The 11,829-nt window shown below is 47.3% G+C and overlaps 1 protein-coding gene across 1 annotated transcript in view; it reads left to right on the top strand.

Annotated features, from left to right (window-relative positions):
• The first annotated feature begins 2,087 nt into the window (after positions 1-2,087).
• Positions 2,088-11,829, top strand: part of GSN (gelsolin) — a 63,803-nt gene continuing 54,061 nt past the window's right edge. The window contains exon 1 of the mRNA XM_012802392.2: positions 2,088-2,157. The gene's annotated coding sequence lies outside the window, so the exon portion shown is untranslated. The remainder of the gene's footprint in view (positions 2,158-11,829) is intronic.

Genomic DNA, 11,829 nt, shown 5'->3' on the forward strand with positions numbered 1-11,829 from the left:
TGGTGCCTAGATCCACTGGGAGGAGTACTGAAAAGAGGTAAGAAAGGAACGAGGGCAGGACATTAAGGCAAGGGGACTTGTAGGCAGCCACGTAAGGCAAGCTTGACCCTGAAAGGGCAGGCCAAGGTACATCCTGACCAGCTGTGAAACACACATGCAAGGCACTAGGAACGCGCCTGGACCTCTGATACAGCACTGGTCATCACCACCATCATTATTGTCATCATCCTCATTATTATTCAATTATTTCTGGTGACAGCCTGTGCCTATGGGACTTTCCAGCCACCAAGCAGAACAATCAGAGGGTTATGGGTGTCCCTTTGCTCTCTTGGCCTCAGTTTCCCCATGTCTAGACTAAAGGTTGGACTAGATGTGCTCCAATGTTTCCCTCATCTTGATATGCCATTCTTCTGTTCTGTGGAGACACAGATTCAGAGGTCCACCTCCTTGTGCCTGAGAGAAGTTGCTGGGGTTGGAAATGACATGTTAGATAATTCCAGGGCATGTGTGTGCTGGGGCTTGTAATCAAAGAGCATGGAGCCAAGTAGCCTGTGTTTCTGCCTTTCTCTCCACTGGCCCTGTAGTGGGCCACAGACAGCCTCTGGAAAAAAAACAGAGTGGCAGAGAGAGGGGTGAGGGGTGGACAAAGAAAGTGAAACTGGGCAGAGTTTCCCAAACTAGTAAGAGTGGCAGAGCTGAGGCTGAGACTCAGGCATAAAGGACCAGACTGTACAGCATCACTTATGTGACCTCCATTGTCTCATCTGGAAAATGTGCATGGTGCTACCTACCTTGGGAGGTGGAGTGGGGAGGTGAAAGTGAAAGTTGGCAACATATGGAAAGCCCAGAGCATGACATGAGACATTTGAGAAATGGTTTCTGAGATCACCAATGCTGTGCAGAGAGAGGGGAATAAGAGGAACAGCCAGGCTGGGATTCCCCAGGCTCTGTGGCTTCCCTGCTACTCAATGGGAAAATCAGGAAGTGGGTGCCATGCTCTTGGCTTCTCTGCTACCTAAACAATACCAGCTTTTCCTGCTCTGATCCCCAGCACCCAGCAGTTAGAGACTGGTCCATTTTACCTTGTTTTAGAGGCGAGGGGGCTTTACCCTAGCAGAACATGGGGCTGCTGCTGGCACCTAGGCTGGAATGGACATCTTGGTCATCTGGTCCAGTTCCCCCAACTGGAGTCACAGAGCAACTGCCAGAGGCCTGGGAAGCCTGTCCTTGCACCAGGACAGTTGGGAGACTCTCCTATGCCCAAATGACTATTTCTCAAATGCACGCTGTTAAGATAAATAAAATATTGTTTCAAGGTTACCTTGCACTCATCTTTCTGACCAGTGTGGATTTTATTCATCTTCTAAATTAATATCTGCCACTACACTAACAAGAACACCCATTTTTGCAGACCCTACAGACCTTGCCACTGTGCTGGGTTTTTCTCTTAGTCTCCCCAGCATACGAGGAAGCTGAGATAGACATGTGAAATCACTCGAGCAAAGTTATGGGAGGAGTAAGTGTCAGGGATTCCAACCTGGGCCTTCTGCCTCCAAAGGCCCTGCTTAACGTTCCCATGTAAGGACAGGGATGTACTTGTGCGACATTTCTTGCCTCTTCATTCCGAATGCAGTTGGGAATCGTCCTTCTCCTTTATTCCCTCCAGTGGCTGCTGCCATCGCCCGGCTTTGCGGGAAGCCCATTTTGCTCCGCTAGGGCTTTGCCTCCTGAAGTCCGTCCTCATCCAGACCTGAAATCTGCCCCGCTGGTCCTGGCTGCCGGCCTCACCAGAGCCCAGAGCTCCCCGGGGTCTCCTCCCGCGATTCTAACCCCCTTCAGATCTCCCCTCCATGCTCCGGGCCTCAGTTTCCTCCTGGGTACAGCAGGGGGTTTGATACTTTCCTGCCAGGGGCTGCCCTGCGCAAATGCCAGCCTGGAGCCGGGCTCTGGATCCCCGCGGGGCCTGCGGGCGGGGCTGGCTGTCCCCCGGCCACCGCGGCTCGGCCGCCCCGCCCCGAGGGCGGCTCCGGCCCGCGCCCTGCCCACCCGGCCGCTAGCCCAGCCGCGCCCCCGCTCAGCCGCGCCCCCGCCCCGCGGCCGGAACCAGCTGAGCACAGCTGGACCCAGCAGCCGCCGTCGCCAGCTCTGCAGCAGCAGGTAGGGGAGGGGGCGGCGCCGGCCCGGGCATCTGGGGATCCCGGGCTGATTTGAGTCCTCCCCTCGCGGTCCAAGCTGGGCCCGGTCTCGGGTGCATCGCGGGAGAAGGGCTTCCTCGCTCGCCTCACCCTTCTTTCAGGGGACCACTGAGTGCGGCTTGGGGCTGGGTCAGGAGAGGAAGGGGCCAGGCCTCCACCCGCTGGCCCCGCTGTGCTGCAAGCTCGCCACCTAATAACCTTACTCCTGCTCCTAGGGCAGTGGACTGGGCCCCGGGTCGCTTCGCACTCGGGGTCACCCTCGCACTCGGCGTGTCTGAGCCCGGCATACCGGCGGCCACCCGCCCGCGGACTTAGTGGTGGCTTCGCGGGGGGTCTGCTCGGCGCCTCTCTGACTCCTGGGTAATACCTTCGCCGGCTCACTCCTCCAACTCCTTCCTCTTTCTGGGTCCCTGACTGTTAGAAAGTTCTTCCTTGTACTGGTTTGCAGTCTGCCGGCGCCTGCTACCTGTGGGTACTGTCTCTTTCCCTGGCCCTGTGGTGTGTGTTTCCTCCCCTGACTCACATGGAAACTTCTTTCAGAGTTGAGGACAGTGATTAGAACCCCCTTCTCCTGGGCCCCCATCGGTTGTTGGGTCCATCCCCACTCCCCAGCTGATTAGGGTGACTTCCCTCTGGTCCAGTGCAGGCTGGCTGCTGGGGCGGTGCCCACGGGGAAGCCCCAGTCTTTCCTTGGAAGTCTGGGTGGCAGGACAACTCTGGCTTCCTTTGTGGCTTATCATCTGCCCAGACGTCCAAGGCCTTTATGGAGTCCTCGGGGCATCCTCAGAGCAGAGCGGGCATTTTTTAAAAAAAACTGTTATTTGCATTTATTTTATGTTGCATTTATTCCCGTGCCATAAACTTTTGTTTCTTCAGTTTCTTCTGGGCTTTTTCTTCTGTGCTACCTCCTCTTCTGGTTTGGGAACAATCTGTTCCTTTTCAGGAAGGATCATCTCAATGTGGCAGGGGGAGCTTATGTGTGGGTTAACACGACCATGGGCTCTGTAAGTTCAGGACGCATCTTGGGTGCTTTGTTCACTTGGATATGCTCAATGTCAGAGAATCTACATCTAAACCCTTAAGTTCAGCCTTCCTCTCTGCATTTTTAAGCATCTGCAGCAAAAATTCAGCGCTCTTTTTAGGCCACCGACCCAGTGTCTAGCCCCACTGTTTGGCCTGGGCACACCTACCAACTCCACCATTGTAAAGTCGTCCGAATGGTACACATTGTTTCTTTAGGGTGACATCCTTCAGATACTTGGTGGCTTTTCATATATGCATACCCTTAATGGCCTGGGCAGTTTCACGTGTGTTCTTAAAGTGAACACGAGGATTTAAGCCTCTCGACTTGCATGACTTTGTGGGGTTTTTCTGGCCTCAGGCCGCTTAGGGGAAGGGGACCAGAGAGGGCATCTTTAAAACACCCTGAACTCATTGCTGGCTGCCTCAGGGGTAAAGCTGGCTCTGTGGGAGGTGGGGTTTCTGGGGAAGTGCCTCCAGCTTTTGTCTGGCCTCTGGGGACTTAATCTGCATGTCCTGTTCTCCCAGGATCTCTTGCCGATCTGCCAGGTGCAGCGACCACAGTTTGCTGGAGTCTCATCCCATTCCCTAGGACACAGTTGAGAAAACTCAAGGGCCCAGAGAGCTTGGACTGGCCCATTGTCACACAGTGAGCAGGCACAGGGGCTGGGACCCAATTCTAGTCTGCCCTGTGCTGCCTGCTTCTTGCTGGTGAGACTTTAGGCTCTTTGTTAGGTGTTCCACTAGCTAAAGGGCCAAGAACCCTCTGCCCCCACGTACACATTTGGGGGTGTTAGTTGGTGTTTCTTGGGGATATTAGGAGGAAGATGATTGGACTGGAGGAGGAAGAATGGGAGGGGAACAATGAGCTTTCAACTCCTTTGAAATTCCATTTTTTTCCCCTCTGGAGCCTCACTATTTATAAATGCCAGGAAAATTGTAAACAGCCTTGGGAGCTTGGGTTGGCACAGTAGCAAAGAGGGTTTCTGTGTGAATCAGGGAAGGGAATTTCACTTAAGAATTTTCCGTAGACTTTTTATTAGGAACCAACATGATCCTGAAAGCAGGCTGCTCCCGGGAGGGGTGGGAGCTTTCCTTCCTTCCCTCCTCCTTTGATTCCCAGGCCTCTGGGCCTGTGTTCTCTGCCTTGCCCTGTGAGGGACACAAGAGCCCCCTGCACCCCCTGAGAAAGACAGAGCTGTCTGTCCTCAAGGTGCTTCCCATCTATAGTGGTTGACACATCCGTTCCATACCAAGTTACTTTAGCCCATAAAAGGAGTGACTAATTCTGTCTGGGTGAGCCAGGCCTCAGAAATGAGTAATAGTTTATTTTACCAGGAGAAGCAGAGAAAAGACATTCTAAGAAGCAGGAACCAGCTTGTGCAAAGGCACTGAGGTTTTCTAAGCAATCCACACGGCTAGCTAGAGTGGAGAATTGGGGAAGGGTGGAGAAGTGGGAGTTGAGATTGTGAATGAAGGTGGAACTAGACCGCATGTAAGTTGAGAGTTTGGACTTCATCCTGAAGGCAATGAGGAGCTGACAACAGTTTTTGACCAGAGAAGTGATAAAAACTCTCCTGAATTTGGTGGCTGGTAGGGGGATGGGATGAAGGGGGTGATTCAGAGACAGGGAACCTGTGAGAAGGCCATTGCAGGCCATTGCAGGCCATTGTGAAATAGAGTGCAGGTCTGAACTGGGGTAGATCAGAGTGGCTGATTCTGGAAGCCTGTCTGAAGGTTTCAGAACTTGCTATAAATTTCATCTAAAAGCAGAATAAGCCTACTACATTATTATTGCAGCTAGTCTAAGTTTTTCAGAGTTATTTTTTTCTTTTTTATTACTTTTAAAATAAAACAAAATATTGTTAAGGGCTCAAAAATAAAAAAGAGCCTTCTACTCTTCCAACCCTTCCCTTTCCCCAGAGGTTGCCACTATTAAACAGCCGGCTGTGTGTTTCTACCAAACTGTTACAAGTGGGAACTGTTCACTGGACAGACACCTTCCCTCCTCTTAGTGCCAGCTCACTTCTTCCCCCTCCACATAGACAGTTTGGGTCTTTCATCAGAGGTTTTAGGAGCAGAGGTGATTTCTGTTTGGTCTATAAGTGTGTGGCTGAGGCTTTGGTCTCTGGTTTCCTTTAAGAAAACTTTTCTAGCCTGTGTCTCTAAGGGTGTATATTTGCTTAGTAGGGACCACAGGTGTGAGAGAAGTTAGAAGCATTGACTTAGTAGAGCTGCAGTTTTGGTTCTTCTGAGTGATCCTGGGCAAGTCTTGTCTCTCTGGGCCTCAGTTTCCTCATTTGCATAGCAGTCTGCAAGATAATAATAAAAAGCTGCCTTTCTAATACACCAAACCCTGGAACATTAAATATTTGAGTGTCTACTCACAACTATGCCTCTGAGGTAGGTACTACTATCTTATTTTACAGAGGAGGAAATGAAGGCTTACAGGCTAAATAACGTGCCTCGAGTTATGTGACTATTAGGTGATTGTGCAAGGATTCCAGAGATCTCACCACAGAGCCGTGGCCCTTAATTACTGCACTAAAGATTCTCCTGAAAGTTCTGTCTAGTTCTGACATTATGAGAGCTGGTGGGGGAGTTTTGCTCTGGCTGTTATGAGGGACGAGAGTCATTGTGCACAGTTTGGGGAGCTTAGCCCTGTAGCAGAGAGTCCTGGAGGGGCCTCCCAGGCTGTTTGTAAACTCGAAGAGTTTCCTATACCACCCACAGCTGAGTGTAGGTCGGTCTCCTCTCCATTTCAGGGATTAAAGCTCTAAGACAACGCGGGTCTTGCCCAGCAAGGTCATTTGCTGAGTTGGGAGCCCAGCCAGGACTGGCGCCTCCTTTTCACCAATTGAGCCCATGCTCTGGACATCTATCTGGATAAGTCAGGAAAGGCGGGTAACCCCCTATTCCATAATTATTCCCTGAAAAATGCCAGCAGAAACAGAAAAGAAGATCCTGAGAGTTATGCATTTTGGAGGGGGAGGGAAAGGTAGAGACCAGTGTTTAGGCAGCCTGGGGATGTTAAGTAAAAATATCTCCTCCCTTTCAATTGAGTGAGCGTGTGTCATATTTCAGCCTGATGTGGTTAGTGAAGTTAGAGACCACAGGCAGTCTCAGTTCCTGCTGCCGGCCAGCCTCCCCCTCCTTTCCTCCCCTGCCATATGTGGGCTCTTCCCGGCCCTGTGTGGGACCACATCAGCAATTTAAGGATAGGGCAGGGAAAAGCAGGAGGTATGGTGGGCAAGGCTGGGGAACTGAAGGCCTGGGCTTGGGTCCTGGCTTTGCCACTGACAAAGTGACTTGCCTTTCTGTGGGCCCCATCGTCTGCTCTGCACTGTGGGTGGACAGCATAATATCAGGCTTTCCCAGCTCTTACTGTCAGAGGGCTTTGTGCTCGGCACATGAACTTAGGACCTGCATATGGGAGACGCAGAGTGAGCCCAAAGCAGTGCAGCTGGTGATCTAACTACTGTTCTTAAATTTGATCTTTTCAAACTGAAGTGGTCACCTCATTTTGCAGATAAGGAAGTTGAGGCCTAGAATTCATTTCTGTATCCTATTCCATATTCTAAAAGCGATCATAACAGTGGCCTGTACAGTACGTGGCACACTCACTCTGTGTGTTCACCTTTTACTTTCAGTGTCTTGTTTAATCTTTTAATCCTACAAGGGAGGCGATATTGACTCTGTTTTATAGGTGAGGAAACTGAGGCTTAGCCTAGAGAAATGAAATGAATAACTTTCTCTTCTTTGAGTCTCAGAGTAGCCCTGGAGTTGTCATTATGGGACCCATTTTACAGATGAGCACACCAAGGCCTGGAGACCTGAGCTCCCTTGCCTAGGAGTCCCCAGGGGTCTGTGGCCAGTCAGGTTGCTTTCCTCCTGCTCCTCCCTGGTGCCTTGCTTTTTCTGCTTCACTGAGAGCCTCTGTACTTCTTGTATTCAATGCTTAGTTTAAGGGATGAGAACAGTTTTCTTCTTGGACTATAAAGTATCCCTGAAATCCATTCTTCCCAAGAGGCATCCCAAAAGGGTTTGAGCCACAGAACTTCCCAGGGAACTCTGATGAAAGAGTCACGCCAGTGGCAGAGGATTCATTTACATTGCTGAACTGGTTAAGCAAACAGCCTAGCTACTTTCCAACCTCAATAAGAATATCATCTGGGTTGGACTTATTTGCCTCGTAAAGGATATATATATATATCTGTATATGTGAACCCTTGGGGCAGGACATGCCCTTTAAATTCCCTGCTACAGAGGCTGTGGCTGGGCTGGGCTCTTGGTTTGTACTCAGTAAATAGTACTTAAATTTTGGGGTGTGTCTTAGTGGTGTGTGTTGCATGTTTACTTTTTCTCTCCTCTTCCAAGGCCCTTTAAAAAGAAAAAAACTTTATTACCCATTGAGAGAAAATTTAGGAAATAAAAAATGTATTAAAAAAAAAGTACTGTGCATAACTGACCAGAGATAATCACTGCTAAACATGTGGGTACATTTCCTTCCTGGTATTTTCAGTGCATTTTTTTACCCCCACATAATTGCAGTCATCCTGTATTTACAATTTTCTATTCAGACTTTTTGTTTTTCTTCAACATTATAACATAAATATTTTCTCATATTTATTAAGGGCTCTTTTTAAATTTAATTGTTAAAGAGTTTTAAAAGTACTATACTTTAAGTAGATAAATGTATGTTTATTCTAGTTAAAATATTTTCCTGCAACAGGCCATAGGATTAAAAAAGGAAATAAAGCATTTGATTTGTAAAAAATACGTTTTACTTTCTTTTATGAAAGTTACGTATGCTAACCTGATTTTTTCATCAATCTCTATTTTTCTATCATTGGTGTCCATATTCATATGCTCACTTAACAATCCTCTTTTATGAAGTAGTTAGGCTGTTTATTTATTTATTTATTTTTAAGACAGAGTCTCACTACGTCGCCCTTGGTAGAGTGCTGTGGCATCACAGCTCACAGCAACCTCCAACTATTGGGCTTAAGCAATTCTCTTGCCTCAGCCTCCCAAGTAGCTGGGACTACAAGTGCCCACCATAACACCTGGCTATTTGTTGTTGTTGTTGTTGTTACAGTTGCCATTGTTGTTTAGCTGGCCCGGGCTGGGTTCAAACCCACCAGCCTCTGTGTATGTGGCCAATGCTGTAACCACTGTGCTACGGGTGCCAAACCAAGGCTGTGTATAAATAATACCACAATGAACATCCTAGTCCATAATTTTTTGTGTTCTTTTCTCATTATTTCCTGAAAGATGGCCCTAAAAATGGAGTTCCTAAATGGTGTCAGAAATGACACCATTTTATAGCTTCTGCTTGTTAAAAAAAATATTCAGTAATATTTGTTAAAGCTGGATAAGGAAGACTTTATTCAAGACCCTTGTAATAGGTGTAGGCAGCACTGCACTGGTATCTTGCAGTGGGAGAGAGAAGTTGGGCTCAATTCCAAATACAAAGTGGGCAAGTGGTCATTTATACCCAAGGAGCAGCATGGGGGTCAGTGGATGGAAAATTACTAAGATGAAATATTGGGGGTAAAGGGAATTCTGGCTAAACTGGCCTAGTGGAGTTCTTGCTCGCTGAAGACAGGCTGGGGTGGTGAGACATCACCTGGGGGGATGGTGAAGGAGGAGGAACCTGATCAGATATCAAGGATGGGAGGAGGTGTTCTGACTAAACTGATTTAGCAGGATTCTTCTGTTAAAACTGAATTTTACAAGGAAGTGTATAGTTGGGCCTAGAAAGAGGTTCAGAAGCTTGGCTAAAGTCTGGCCAAGCAAAGAATCTTTGTCATGCTACATTTTGCCAAATTGCTGCCCAGAAGGGTTACAGTAGTCCTCATTCCTACCAACTATATATGAAGGTGGCAGTATTCTGGAAGAAACATCTGAAGCTGGTTGTAAAAAGTATAGCTGTCCTATTCATTCATTCATTTAGGAAAAAGACATTTGCACGGTTCAGCAGTGATAAAGGCTAACAAATTAAGATCCCAGGATAAAGAAGTTGATAACTTGGTTCTCCTTTCAGTTTATGTTCTGTACTTGTCATAAAACCTGGAGCAAATCACCTATCTCCCAACTGCTCTGGGAAGGAAGCAGGTAGGGACAGATCGTTCCCATGTTATGGACCCAGAGAGGAGCTGACCAAGTGTTCTTGCCTTCCTGAGCCTCAGTTCAGGAAGTGGTAGTCCAGTTGAACAGGCTTCTTTTATAGACTAGCCTGGTACCCTCTCCCCATACACTCCCCCTCTTCCCATAGCATCTCTTTTTCTCTTAGAAGGCATGATTGGGGTTCCAATGGCCGCCTTTTTTCCAAAGGGAGCTGCCTGCCTAGCCTTTCAGCGGTCTTTTAAAAAGACCATAAAAATTCATGGTTGCATAAAATTCATTTTTCATAGATTTAAATTGTATTTTAAATGTAATAGGGCTTCATGTGGGAGCATTTTAGAAATGTCAGGCTCTGCCTTTAGTGTTGCCATATTTAGCAAATAAAAAAAACAGGATGAGGCGGCATCCAAGGCTCAAAGGAGTAGGGCGCCGGCCCCATATGCCAGAGGTGGTGGGTTCAGCCCTGGCCAAAAACTGCAAAAAAAAAACCAAAACAGAATGCCGGTTAAACTTGAATTATAGATAAATAATAAGTAATTGCTTAGTATCTATATGTCCCCTGGAATATTTGGGACATACTTATACCAAAAACTTTCATTGTCTATCTGAAAGTCAAGTTTAACTGGCATTCTGTATTTTGTCTATTTCGTCTGGCACTCTACACTCTGCCTGTAGAGCGTTCAGGCCCACTGAAGTGAATCTGCATTTCACAAAATCCCTGTGCAAATTCAAGTGTTTGAAGCCTCATACCAGGGGCCTTACCATCAAATCCATGATAAATCCTTTTTGTAATGAATCTGTTTGTGAAACAGAACACACTATTTGTAAAGAGAATGAGCATTCCCTAAATCAATCATCTGCACATATCTGTTTATATGTTGGGTTTTCTTTTCTTTCTTTCTTTCTTTCTTTTTTTTTTTTTGAGAGAGTCTCACTCTGTCACCCTGGGAGACTCTGCCAGACCCTGCCGTGCCATCATCATAGCTCATGGTAACGTCAAACTCTTGAGCTCAAACAATCCTCAGCCTCAGCCTCCCAAGTAGCTGGACTATAGGTGCCTCCTACAGCACCCAGTAAGTTTTCTATTTTTAGTAGAAACAGGGTCTAGTTCTTGCTCAGGCTGTTCTCAAACTCCTGAGCTCAAGCAATCCTCCCACCTGGCCTCCCAGAGTGCTAGGATTACAGGCATGAGCCTTAATATGGGATATACCTGCATCATTTTCAACAGAAGGGAAAGAGCCTTTGCTTTGGTAAGAAGCTCTGTCACCTCTAGAGGCCTCAGTTTGTTCACCCATAAAATGGACTACCTTCTAAGCATCCCTACCAGCCCATGGTGAGCAGATGAGGTGACCCCAAGGGGGTACATGGTTGGTGATCATGTTGGGTCACTCCTACCTCCACATTTAGGACTGAAGGACTTAGCTCTGTGTTCCCAGTCTCAGAGACTTTGGTGTGACTTGGGTGACCCTCAGCAGAGGGTGCCTCCTCACCTCAGAACAAAGTTTCCAGACTCTGACTTTCACAGCAGCACCTGGGGAATCACCTGGCCCCACCTCCTCACTTCATGGCCAGGGATAGTCATACCCAGAGACAACAAGTGAATTTCCCAGAGTTCACAGCAAGCCCTCTGATTGCTATGCCACCTCTTGTGAGATTTCAAAAGTACTCTTCTAAACCAAGGTATTTCAGTTATTATTAAACCTAAGGCCTGGGAAGATTTAAGATTTATACCCCTATGTCTTGCCTGTGTGGTCTGGGGTAAGTCATTTTCCCTCCCTAACTTATTCCTCCCCTACTCTATGAAATGGGGAATAGTGTCTTCTTCTCTTCCCCCAGGTCTCCTCTTGTTTTATTTTAAGATATGAGGGTAGGTCTTATGTGTCAGTTGGTCGTGGAGTAGAGTGCTTTATGAGGCCTCTGGTGTAGGTATCAGGTCAGAGACTTAATCTTATAACATGAAAAATGTTCTAGGTCATTTTAAACTTGCTGTGCACACAAATTGCCTAAGGATTTTGTGAAAATGCAGATTCTGGCTCATAGGCCTAGGATGAGGCCTGAGACTCTGCATTTCCCTTGAGCTCTCAGTGTTTCTGGCCCAGGAATTACACTTTGAGTTGTAAAATTCAAAATCAATCTGTTATCCATTTAGATTAAGAGATAAGAGAGTTAAGAGGTAAATGCCTTATTCAAGGCTAAAGAGCCAGTAATAGTAACAAGGTCCAGCCTATAGCCCAGATCTTTTTTTATTTTTTATCTTTTATTTTACTTTATTTTTTCAAAACCAGCTCTCATTCTCTCACTTGGGCTAGAATGCAGTGGCCCCACCATAGCTCACTGTAACCTTGAACTCCTGGGCTCAAGTGATCTTGATCAAGTGATCAAACCCTGGGCTTGATCCCGCCTTGGCTTCTCAAAGTGCTGGGATTATAGGCATGAGCCACTGTGCCTGGTCCAGATCTTTATTTAATGTCTTTTTTTTTTTTTTTTT

The sequence above is a fragment of the Otolemur garnettii genome, unplaced genomic scaffold (genome assembly GCF_000181295.1).
Source record: "Otolemur garnettii isolate 467f Iridium unplaced genomic scaffold, OtoGar3 scaffold00014, whole genome shotgun sequence".
Classification (NCBI taxonomy): Eukaryota; Metazoa; Chordata; class Mammalia; order Primates; family Galagidae; genus Otolemur; species Otolemur garnettii.